The following is a 13049-nucleotide window of genomic DNA, read 5'->3' as shown; positions in this document are numbered from 1 at the left end:
GAGGCACCGATTTGTCTGCGTCTTCTCGCCCTTCTTCTACCAAGACCTTTCTCCTCCCCTGTTGTATTCAAATTCCTGTGAATGTGCAGCATGGTCCACTTCTCACCCCCTACACCACACATTTTCAAGGCGTAGAAGCTCACCACATTTTTTCAGCACCACATATTTTCAAGACATGTGAGCTCACCCTGACAAACAATGGGCATTGACTCTGGGTCACACTCTTATAAGCACAAAAAACCCACAGCAGATTTGAAATGGCAGTGTTTCCCTTAAACAAAATCCAATCCTTAGGGCAAGACCAGTCCACGTAAGGAAAGAACCCAATAAATATATCCTTTCCACTTCCACCACCACCTCTCCTGCCCACCCCACTTGAGCCTGCCCAGGAGTTCTGCTTGTTTATTTTTTTCCCATTCAGTTATAATATCAACCTCACAAAGGTAGGGCAGTGACTTTCATTTATAGGTGCTTAGAGAGTGCAAATTATCTTGTCTTCCTACCTTTTCCTTCTGCAAGCCAGTTAAGCCTTATCATGAGCACAGCCACCAAGCTTTTGAAATAGAACAGACACTCCAGCATCCCTCTGTTAGGATTTCTTGTCCCTGCAGGATAGAAGGAGAAGGTAGAGATGGTTGATAGCCACTATTTTTTAAGTCTAGGATTTTCATCCAAATCTCTGTTCCTTAGATGAAAGGCCACTTGTACATCAGCAAGCTTTCAGTTTGTTTTCCCATTGGCTGCAATTTCACACGATCAATTATATTCTCTTTGATCCATTTTCAATTTAAAAGAAATCTCTGTTGGAACAACATGCTGATTTATTGAGAGTTTGTCAAATTAGGTTGGAAGTGGGGATGCCCTGGGACTGAGGGTGGGAGTGGGTGAAGGCTTCATGACTTGGCCTCCAAGCGTGGCCCTGATGTAGCCTCAAGTGCCGTCAGCAAGGCCAGTCGAGGCAAGAGAAGGCCCTGCATCATAGATGGTGACAGTAGGCCTTTGCTAGTGGTTTTATTTTTAAGACTGATCTAGGAGACTTATGAGTATTCATTATACTTTTGTTACATTCACAGAACATGAAAAGCTGCTTTTGGGGAATAACAAGTGATAATAACTGTGGAATACTCTCCTCATCTGCATATTTTAACTTCACATGTTCATATTTTAACTGCATCTTTAACTCATAATGTTCAACTTGGGTTCTCTGTGAATGTTCACTGGCATGCTTTGTTTTGTACACCTGAATAAGAGATTCAGCTGAGCCAAGCTTATAGAACCACCTCGTCTAGATATCAGTCATTATGGAGACAATTCTTGTATGGTCATTGCCCTTTTAGCAGCATCTCTTATGACTCACTAGGTAAAGAAAGATTCCAAACTTTTGTAAGACGCAAAGGTAAAAGGATACTAAATAAATATAACAAGAGAGAAAAATATATGTGATTGTGAAACTGCCTTTGCAAAATTATGACAGTAAGAGAAATCTGACATAGTTGATTCCCTCTTGCTTCTGATCTCCAAGCTGCCCTTGGTCATTCCTGGGTGTAGGCTAAGCTAACTTCAGAAGGAATTTAGTTTATAGTTTAACTTGAAAGGGAGGATAATAATAGTCCCTCCCTAAAACTAATCCCTTCCTTGCTCAGGGACCAAAAACTGCCTTTGTAAGACTGACGAAAGGCCACAAGAACAGGATTATGGGAGGAGCCTGAACTCTGCTAAAATGTAGGCACAGTTTCTATAATCCTTTCCTGCTCAGGAGTTATATGGCCAGAGGGTTGTAGAACCCAAGACTGATTTTTTTTTTTTTTGAGATGTTTTTCAGACTGACTCCACCTGGACTTGTGACTCCTGACTCAACTGATCCTGTGACCACACCCAGCGGCAGACTCGGTGCATGAGGACCATTTTCCACACCCTTATGATCTCATCCCTAACCAATCAGCAGCTCCCATTCCCCAACCCCTGCCCACCAACTTGCCCATAAAATCTCCTCAACTCAGAGCCCTGGAGCCTTCAGGGAGACTGAGGTAAGTGATAAGTAAGTGTAAGTTCTCCAGTGTAGGCCAGCCTTGTGTCAGTTAAACTCTTTCTCTACTGCAATGCTGAGATCTCAGTGGACTGATTTTTTTTTTCTGTGCAGGAGGTAGGAAGAACTCATCAGGTGATTACAATCATAGTGGGCAAAAATTTGAAATGATAGAACACTGCTCTAGCATAGTCGGTTTCAAAATCCAGGTAATAATTTTTGAGAACCCACCAGGTTCCTGGCACTTTAATATATGCTAATATATTTTTTAACTCTTATAATGAACCTGTGTGGGAAGACTTACTGTCCTTATTGTTGATTAGCCAATGGGTTAAATTTTTCAGAAAGTTTGCAGAACTAGTGAGGAAAGGTAGAAAGGAGGTTCAGTTGAGGTCCTTTGATTGCACTGCTATATATTTTTTCCATGCATTGTGTTGTTCACACAGACTTTTCTGGTGTGCCCCTTTGTTGAGCCTGCTCACTGGCATCACAAGTTTTTCATATTCAACCATGCTCCTGTCATCCAACATAGAATTCAGGACCAGCAGCAATGGCATGATTCTTCTCAACACTCAGGATTGTTAGTTTCCCTCTCCCTCTTAGGCCAGGATTGATTGTGTCCTCTACTGAACCCACGTCATGAAGCATTTCTAGAAGAAGACCTACCTACCTTTCTAGGAGAAGAGCTGACATTACCACCCACACATTTGGACCTCTGGCCTCCATGCACCATTGCTCATTGAATGCATCTTCCCCACCTCTCATCAGTTAATCCAAATGGTTGGCTCTTTCTTCAACTTGTGGCTTTTTTTCCCTGTCCTGTCAATTAGGACATGTCGACAGCATAGTCCATGTGGGAAAAAAAAATTCCCTAATTTTTGTGTTTCCTACTTCTGTGGATATCTGACTCTACACCATTCTCATTCTTCCCTGAAGTCTCAGAGGAAGCTGTGTTCTCATGTTTAAAACTTGTTTCCCCCACTGAACCATATCCGGTTTCTACTGCTGAAATATACTTATATTTGATTTTTATAGAAAGTCAGCAATGGAATCCAACTATCTTGGATAGATATCCAAACTGCCAGAGCACAGTGATATTTCCACAGGCCCATTCCCCTTGAACTTTCTGAATCTATGAATTTGTCCTCGTCACTCTCTCAGTCCTGTACCTGCACTCCTAATGACTTACTGGACTTCTTCATCTGAGTGTCTTGGAGTGCTGTAAGTGTCACTCCCATATTCTCCTGCAGCTCTTGTACAGTCTTCTCCCTGATGTCTACATTTCTGTTATTGCTACTATCATTTTCCTAGTGACTCATTCTCAAAGTCTTTATCTTTTACATTCCTCCAAATCCATCTTCACATTTGTCACTGATTCTTCTCTGGGATTCTGCTTTTACCTCTGGGTTCCTTCCTTAGGAATTATAGCCGTCCATTGCAAGAGAGATATCCCCTCTCATGTCAGACTCCCCCTGGAGCCAGAAAACCCACCTCCAGTGACCAGTGGCAGAGGCTTTATCAAGAGAAACATGAAGAACAAGTTTGCCAACATGTGCATTCTCCACTGTTGGAGAAGTTTGTCCACTCCTGTCTTACCCAGAGGGCTTCTCACAGAGGGCTTCTGTCAGTCACTGAGAAGACTCAGTACCTGTCAACGAGAAGCGAACATTTTACAGAGAGATCTGGGTACTCCTGACACCTTGCTCAAAGGTCTCTCTTTTCCCCTACTCGCCCACCATACTCAGCATAAAGAGATCAAATGAGTGCAAAGCATTTGAATTCAAATATTCTAAGCCAAAAAGACATAAATATCACCAGACAATTCTGTTCAATAAATAAATACATGGGGAATATACTAACTTTCAAAGGACAAAGTTTCTCATGAAGTGACGTCTATTACTTATTACTATTTTGCACCACCTACCTTCACATGGAGCTGCTTGTTGACTGAGCCAGGTCTATTCTCATTTTTGTTCACATGGCTTCATTTTCATTAAATGTCTTTTACTTGCCTTTTGCCTTTGGAAATCTTAGTTGTTCTCCTAGGCCCCACATAAACTTTCACCTTCTCTGGGACTTGGTCCCTGGTCTCTCCAAGTAAAAGTGGCCTTTTGCTGGGATTACTCCTCATCATGCTCATTTTACTTATTTGAGACGCTTAAATCATTCCCCCACAAATTACATAGATCCTGGTGCTTTCCTACTATATTATCATTTCCTGGAGAGCAGGGACCATCCCATTTCTTTTTCATACTATATCCTCCGTAGTGATCAACATAGTGCTTTATGTAAAACAGATCCTTGAAAATGTAATGAGAGGACGTGGTACCAAATGGAAACAAGATAGGGATGGGAAATGTATACATTCAGGGAAAATATTACCACTCTTCATCTCCCACTTCCAGCAGACTATCACTAACTTTTCTCACCAGGCTTAGAAATAGTCTCAGAAACCTTCTCGACACAGAGCTCCAGGCAATTGGTTCCAATCCACTGGAGTTTTCATTCTGTTAAAATCAATTCGCATCCATAGATGAAGAGAGAGCATAGTTTTGCCTTTATCTTAATGCTCTGTTGTGCTGGTTAAACATCTCTTTATGTGCCAATATCTCACTTCATCCAGATAAATAAATTTATGTTTAAAGATTGAAATGTCATATCTTTCAAAAAAAAAAGCTACTTTGCTCTTCATATATCTCTGCTATATTTTTAAGATTCAAAATCCCTGGTGAAGAGAGGGACACAGCTCCAGCCCTTAGAGCCTTACCTTTAAAAGTAGGCAATTTGTCTGAACCTTTCTTTTCCTCAAACATCCTACCACTGAAAGTACTGCAGTTTCCCGAATTTTGGAAACAAATATCAGAGTGTGATCTCACCACTTACTAAACTAGGCTAAAATGCCTTGGGAGATGTTGTGTTAGATAGCACAGTTGTGTTTTCTATGAACTGCGTCCCATCTTAAAAGAATTTGAATGTTAATAAGCCACATACAATGGTGTCACTGAAAGGGCATATCATGCCTTGATCATTTCTAGAAATGAGGTTGAAGCCATGATGATTAAGTGGCTCAAAGGTTTCCATAGGCACGCAAAAAATTATACTGGTTTATTTAATTTGATGTACTCAAGCAACAGATCGCACCTGACGCGCTCACAGTCACTTCTTAGGCTGCACTGCCACCTGGTGTCCTGTAGAGGCATGAGTTTCAGGGAATCCTTCAAGGTAGTTTTTAGCTGGATGAATGTAGTCTTAGATTTCAAAAGCGCAAGCAGGTTGTGAAGTATACCATTTTCATTCACTACATTTCTGTATAGGTTTGTTCCTTCATCAAACACAGGGATTAGCTTCTTGAAAAGTCATATTGTTTAGGTGTATGTGTGTGTGTGTGTGTGTGTGTGTGTGTTTGTCTACATAAAGAAACCTTAATCTGTGAAGAAAATAGAGCTCAGGGAAATAGTGTGAGAGGAACTGTAGGAATCATAGTAAATATAATAAAGACAGAACTCTAAATAAATGACAATACCCATGATATTTTATATATGGAAATAATAATGACTACAGCACCATTAATGTCTATTTATTAATCTTAGTATGCTAATGCTGACCCAACTTCCATTTCTAAGGCTGTTCCCCCGCCTGTCTCTTCTAGAGAAGCTGTAAACACTAAACACTCAACTTCCCAGTTGTCCTACATCTGGGGGCAGCCTCTCCCAGTTCTCCTTTTCCTGCCTGGAGTGCCCACTTGAGCTTGGAGATATAGCAGCCCATGAGTTCATGACAAGCATGGAAATGAAATCTGACATGCTCTATGTGGCAGAGCAGAAAGACTGAATTTGCCTGGGCTCCAATTAAATTACTGAACTGCTACGCCAGCCCTGGCTGACTTCTTGGGAGTTACTACTGTATGAGAAAAATAAACCCCTATTATTTCTTTAAGTTGCTGTTAAGTTAGTATTTCTGTTGTTACTCCAGAAGCCAGTTTCTAATTAAGTAGAAAACCCTGCTTCCCTGAAATTTGAGTGAAATGCTTACACATTAGATTTATTTTACTTTTTTGCAGAACAGAATTGGTGTGTGTGTGTGTGTGCGCACACACACACACACTGCATCCTCCAGTGAACTTCTCAATGCTGATGTGATTTTATGACTTCAGTCATTGACAGCATGGTTCTAGCGTCCTCTGAAGTGGAAACTGTCATTTTTTCTTACACTCCTATTGACTCTCCTGTCTTACTTGTGGCAGGGCTGCAGCCTCAGGCATCTGAAGGACAGATAAGCACATTCCAAGGAGGGGGAAGAGCAGGAGCAAAGAGCACACACTTTTGATCTGAAGAAGGCCCGTGTTATGGTTGCCGAGTGAACAACTGGGAGGCTGGCATAAGATGAGACTCTCAGGATAAGCAAGGGCTACATCATGTTATGGATTAGACTTGATATTAAATGTAATGAAAATAGTTTCTACCAAGTCTTAGCAGGATCCCAGCAGGATAAAAGTCGTATTTCACAAAGATTGTTGTGGCTGCCAAATGGAGATGGATTGGTAGAGGGTAGGAGAAAAAATTAAGAAGTCAACAACAAAAAAACTATAGAGATAGGGAGGAATTGAGGCCAGACTAGGGGGTGGCATTGGAAATAGGGAGGTAGTAGATTTGTTATGAACTTGGGAATTAGAATCAACAGAATTTGGATAGAGAGTTGAAGAGAGTTTGGGCACCAGTGAGGGCGAATGTAGGCACTGGTTACTGAGAGATCATTGGAGTAGGGTGGGGAAGGTGAAGAGGGACCACATTGGGGACAGAATAGAAAACAGTTTTGCATTTGCAGAGTTTATAAGACACACAATGAGCAGTTTGATTGGCTGGCCAGGTGCTCAGAAGAAGGTTCAAAATAGAACTAGAAACTTCAAAAGGACCACACTACACAATTTCCAAATGTTCCTGGTCCACCTGTCCTCCCCCTCAACTATATTTATCATGACTTTTGGTGGCCTAGGTGGGTTCTGTGAATTAATCTTTGAGAATGTGGAACGCAAAGATCTTAGAGGAGAATGTAACACCAGTGTGGTGTTTCAGTGAAGGAAGATTGGCAAGTGCTGCTTTAGAAAATAATTTTAGAGATAGGTTCTTCTTGTGCTGCCCAGGGTGGCCTCGAACACCTGGGTTCAAGGGATCCTCCCGCCTCAGCCTCCCAAGTTGCTGGGACTTCAGGTGTGCACCACCACAGCTGGCTTGTGCTGCTTGAATTCGGTTAAAATGTAGTCCCGAGGCTCTAATTCATAAGAAACTTGTAGTTATTAAAAGAAACAGAAACTGCATAGTCTAGGCAGCCATCAGCAAATGGCTTTAGGAAAGTGTTGGCTTCTGAGTTATGTTACAAACTGGTTAGTGCCGGAAAAGCACAGGACTCAGGGTCTTCATGAGCAAGTGGAAGTCCGATGGGACGTTTGTTCTTTGTTGTTTTCTTACTGGAATGTGCAGGATGTGTGTACTCATTGTCCACAAATGTGTACCAGTCTCATTCTCTTTCTTCATGCCTTTATTCCTGATCTAGAATACCACTGATTCATTCCTTTGTTCAATAATATTGGTCAAATTCCTTTCCTGTTTCAGGTGCTAAGAATGCAGCAGTGACTAAAACACAGTCTTAGGTCTCCGGAGCTCTCATCCAGTGGGCAGATAGTTTTAGGAGCAAATAGCTAGCAAACAACGTGATGAGGGCTATGCCTGAGCTGTGAAAACAGAAGGAGTTGTTAACTCTGGGGATGCTGCAGGAAGAGAATTGGGGCACATGGGACCTGGTCCCTGCCTCCCTCCCCAGTATCTTCTGCAGCCACAGCCATTTTCCACCCCTTATGCCTTTCATGCCAGTCATACCAAAGATTGTCTTCATCCCTAGGTAAGCTCATTTCTTCCTGATCCCTATGATGAGCCACATTCTGGGAGAATGTGTCTGTAACTGCCTAAAAGGAAGACAAACCTTTCTTGCTACAGGCAGGTAAAATATAGGCTGGAATAAAACCCAGTCACCAGAACCTTGTTAGAAGTCTAAAGAAGATGAAAATGGGTAAAAATAACTGAAAATACACGTGAAAATTAAAGTGAAAAATAAGATACAAAGCAGTTAAAACATAGTAGAATAAAATTTAGAGAAAAGTGAAATAATGTAACAATTTGAGAGATTATAGTAGTTAAGGAAAGGAATGAGAAAATTGATAATACTGCACATAATTGAGTGGATACATTTATTTTAGAATAGGAACAGTTAAAGGTTAAAAATATGAAGTTAAAATATGGTAAAGGATTGAAGCTGGATAAGGTAAGGTATATATTATGAAACTTTAGAAAGATGTAAAATTCAACTATAACCAGTTAATCTAGTTACCATCACCTTATGTAGACTTTCCAAATTTCTCATAAGTAATAATACTCAGGAAAGATAAAATATAAAGAAAAATAGAAATAAAAAAGGTGAAAAGTCACAGCACCACAAAGCTGAGACTAAAAGATCAAAACAACATTATATTATAAATATCGTTAAACAAATTAGTAAACACAAAATGTACAATATGCAATTCTATTTTTTATTTTTTTGAGACAGGGTCTTTGTCTGTTGCCCAGGCTGGAGTGCAGTGGCATGATCACTGCAGCCTCAAACTCCTAGACTCAAGAGATCCTCCCACTTCAGCCTCCTGAGTAGCTGGGACTACAGGCATGTACCATCACTCCTGGCTAATTTTTCAGTTTTTTGTAGAGACAGGGTCTTGCTATGTTTCCCAGGCTGGTCTCAAACTCCTGACTTAAAATGATCCTTCTTCCTCAGCCTCCCAAAGTGCTGAGATTACAGATGTGAGCCACCGTGCCTGGCCTGAAAATGCAATCCTTGATGAGATAGTGAGGCATTTTTCCTCAATTAGTACATGAATCCATTGCCATATATTATTTATTGCTAGAATGATATGATGTTTCATTTTTAGCATTGAGAAAACTAGTTCGCATAAATAAGGATATGGAAATAGAAGAAGTTTTATTATAGTAATGTTCCTTAAATCTTTGAACTCTCTTTGGGTAATGTGTCAAAAATAAGCACATGGTAATCTAGCATTCTGACAGCTTAAATAGATCTTATTTCAATTTTGTTATAAGTGAAGAATTGGAAACTACTTGAGTTGGAGAAGGATTTATAACCCAGGCATTTGAATCATGCACTTTCTCAATTTTTTAAAGTGCACTAAAAGTCTTACTTAGACTCATCAAATGATTGTAAATTATATATCTATATGTGCCTGTCTGCATGTGTATACATAACATATGTATGTTAGTCATTCACTGCTTGGAAAAAAAGAAACATTAATTATAACACACCTTTGTCAATATTATTATTTTTCTTGTGTCATGTTGGAGGGTGGGATAGTGGGTGACTTTGTTTGCAGAATTCCCTAAATAGCAGCAAAGAGCCCATTGCCATCCAAAGGAATCCCATGAGGGCAGCTCAAAGAGAGTGGAAATGCCACATTCTAGCCCTTCAGAGCAAAAGGTGCAAGACACGGGGAGACAAGTGCTAGACGGGCTTACACAGCCAGTATTTCATGGCATGCCTTCCTTTTGTAGAGTGGGACAAGGTAAGATAGGAAATGACAGCCTGCATGAACGTGTAGGCCAGTTCTCAGGCAGATCGGTTTTGGGAAAGAGAGAGAGAGTAAAGTCAAAAATTAGGAAACTAAATTATTTAAAGTGTTCTACGTCAATGTGCCCTCAGAAAGTTCATGATCCACATGGTGGGCAAATCCCATTTGCAGACAGCTGTTTGAGACCACCATTTTGGGTGCCTAATTGGTTCTCCTTGGGTGAGGACACTAATTCTAGGGTTTTACATTTTTGTTTAGTTGGGGGAGAGGGCAACACTGACTGAGTGTTCACCAAACTGGTTCCCTTTCCTGCACTGAGAGTGTGCTTTTACGTGACCATAAGGAGGACCTCCACTCGTGCCCTGGGCTTCTGAGCACACCTCCATTATTGAACTTATTCTGTAGCTCCATGGCTTGCTAGCTGTGTGACCTTGGACAAATGATCCAATCCTTCAAGTAACCACTTTCTTTGGATTAAGTGCATATCCTAGCAGCCGGAATGATTACATTAGAAAATGCACTAAAGCTCATAACATAGTGCCCGACACATGGTCAGTGCTCAATGAATGATTATTTACATTCCCATCAAGATCACGATGCTTCCAGGAGCCTTCATAAAACAAGGGCATTCCCTCTCACCCATGGCGTAGATTTCTAGGGGCCCCATGAAGGCTCTCTTGCACCCTACCCTTTCTATAAATTTTCCTTGAACTGGCTGATGCCTGAGTAAGGCTTCATTCCACTCATTTAAAGATGAGATCATCACTAAAATTTGCTCCAGAAGAGCTGGTGTGTGTGTGTGTGTGTGTGTGTGTGTGTCTAAAAGTTACTGCTGACGTCAATCACTGACGTTTTAGTGAACAGGAAATCTTCCAGAGTTCTGCAAGAAGAACTCAATAGGTAATCAGATAGCACGAGCAGAAGGAAGTCAAGGATTTGAGGATGGAAACAGGCAGGTGGGGGCATTTATAGGGGTGTGGGATGAGGTACATGCATATGTATATGTGGGGGGCAGGGGCGTGGGGGAAGGGGAACGAAGTCAGGAGGGGAACTGGTATTCTCCAAGGTGAACAAACCCGTCCTGAGCATTTCCTGTGAGAAGGTCTCCATGGCACAGGCTTTCCTGTGCTAGTTCATCACATATTCACCACATCCTGAGGCAGCCATTACCATCCTGGTCTACCTGGGGGAACATGCAGGCTGAGAGTGCTCTGTGCCCCGCTTCAGGTGACACAGGTGGCACCTGGGGATGCTTCTGTTCCAACCCAGGTCTTCCTGAGTCCCAAGTCTTATTTTTTCCTCACCAGCTGGCCACCACCTCCAAGAAGCCCCTGGGCTTGCTGCCCTCCTGGCCCATGGTGGCCTCTTTTTGAAGTACTTGGTGCTATGGGAATTATGCCCCCTGGGATGGCCTTGCAGAAATGCCTCTCCTAGCTGGTTTGCTTTTCAAGCAGCACTTGTGATATGGCTTGGCAGTGTCTTCACCCAAATCTTACCTTGAATTGCAATAATCCCCACCTGTCAAGGGCAGGGCCAGGTGGCGATAATTGAATCCTGGGGGCAGTTTCCCTTATACTGTTCTTATGGTAGTGAATAAGTCTCAGGAGATCTAATGGTTTTATAAATGGTAGTTCCCCTGCGCAAGCGCTCTTGCCTGCCACCGTGAAGATGTGACTTGCTCCTCATTCACCTACCGCCATGATTGTGAGGCCTCCCCACCCATGCGGAACTGTGAGTCCATTAAACCTCTTTCCTTTGTAATTACCCAGTCTCAGGTATATCTTTATTAGCAGCGTGAGAACAGACTGATACAACCTGATTCCATTGAGATTGGGCTCATGTATCCTCTCTTTAGCCCTTCTCACCTCACGCTCGACTCTTCCTGGGTCTCACACCGGCCTGCTAGGCTGTGTGGCTGGAGGGAGGTGTACACTGAGCATCGTCTAAAGCTGATGCCAGCACTGGGGCACAGGAGAGGACTGGGTGATAGCAGCGGAAAGGTGGGCAGGGATAGGTAAAGGAACTCCAGCCCAAAGGGGAAGGAGACAAATCCCTATGGGCATCTACTAGGGTTTTTCAGGTTTTCTATGCTGTTATTTAACCTATATAACAGTCCTTTGAGGCAAACAGGGCTTAAATCTCTGGTTCTTACCTCTCCTTATTTATGATGATCAAAACTAGAGTGTTTTTGAATGGTTATTGCAGAAGAAATGGACTTTTTTTTTTTTTTTTTTTTTTTTGAGATGGAGTGTCGCTCTGTCACCCAGGCTGGAGTGCAATGGTGCGATCTTGGCTCACTGCAACCTCCACCTCCCAATTCAAGCAATTCTCCTGCCTTGGCCTCCCGAGTAGCTGGGATTACAGGCACCCACCACCACACCCAGCTAATTTTTGTATTTTTAGTAGAGACAGGATTTCACCATGTTTGCCAGGCTGGTCTCGAACTCCTGACCTCAGGTGATCCACCCACTTCAGCCTCCCCAAGTGCTGGCATTACAGGCATGAGCCACTGCACCCAGCCTGGACTTACTTTTCTACACTACAATATCTTGGAGTAGAGGCAATGTTTTATATTTGAGAGTGAATTCAGACTTATGTTGGCATGTCAGTCTGAACTACTGAAAAGCTACATTTTTGATTCTGGGTTTCAAAAGAAACACTTTTATTGTATATGAAGCAAAGGGACCAAACTAGGTTAATGGTGGTGGTATTCATTTATCTATATATTTTTTTCTATAGCTATGGTTAGAATTAGAAGAGTTGGTGGGGTATGGTGGCTCACACCTGTAATGCAAGCACTTTGGGAAGCTGAGGTGGGAGGATTGTTTGAGGCCAGGAGTTCAAGGTCAGCTTGCTCAACAAAGTCAGATACCATCTCTACAAAAAAAAAAAAAAAAAAAAAAAAAGGAATAAAATAAAATTAGCCTGGTGTGGTGGTGCATGCCTGTAGTCCCAGCTATTTGGGACACTGAGGCAGGAGAATCACCTGAGCCCAGGAGTCAAGGCTGCAGTGAGCCATGATCACACCACTGCACTCCAGCCTGGGTGACAGAGTGAGACTCTGTTTTGTTTTGTTTTTTTTTAAAGGGGGAAAAAAAGAATTAGAAGAGTTGTTTTAATGAACAACTAGTTTGTAATTAGAACATCAACTGCATTAAGTGGCTACTTTGCAGATGCCTGAAGGAAACTTGATTCGGCCTCCCCACCTCATTTTACACTGAGCCTCCCCCCACACGAGGGATTCTCATAATTTGGAATATCATGTCTCCTTTTTTGTGCACCCATAGCATTAACTCTATAACATTTTTATCTGTGAGAAAAAAACATTTTGCCAGGCAGAAATAAACCTCAACCTTGCATGAAGGATCACAACACATTGAATACGCAGATTCCAAATCA

General features: G+C 42.0%; 1 protein-coding gene across 1 annotated transcript in view; it reads left to right on the top strand.

Annotated features, from left to right (window-relative positions):
* Positions 1-13049, top strand: part of PDE1C (phosphodiesterase 1C) — a 593630-nt gene that overhangs the window by 555232 nt on the left and 25349 nt on the right. The window contains exon 19 of the transcript XR_001719169.4: positions 1823-2027. The gene's annotated coding sequence lies outside the window, so the exon portion shown is untranslated. The remainder of the gene's footprint in view (positions 1-1822; positions 2028-13049) is intronic.

Source organism: Pan troglodytes, chromosome 6 (assembly GCF_028858775.2).
Source record: "Pan troglodytes isolate AG18354 chromosome 6, NHGRI_mPanTro3-v2.0_pri, whole genome shotgun sequence".
Classification (NCBI taxonomy): domain Eukaryota; kingdom Metazoa; phylum Chordata; class Mammalia; order Primates; family Hominidae; genus Pan; species Pan troglodytes.
The sequence above is the reverse complement of the archived record's forward strand: the minus strand, read 5'-3'. Positions and strand labels throughout refer to the sequence as shown.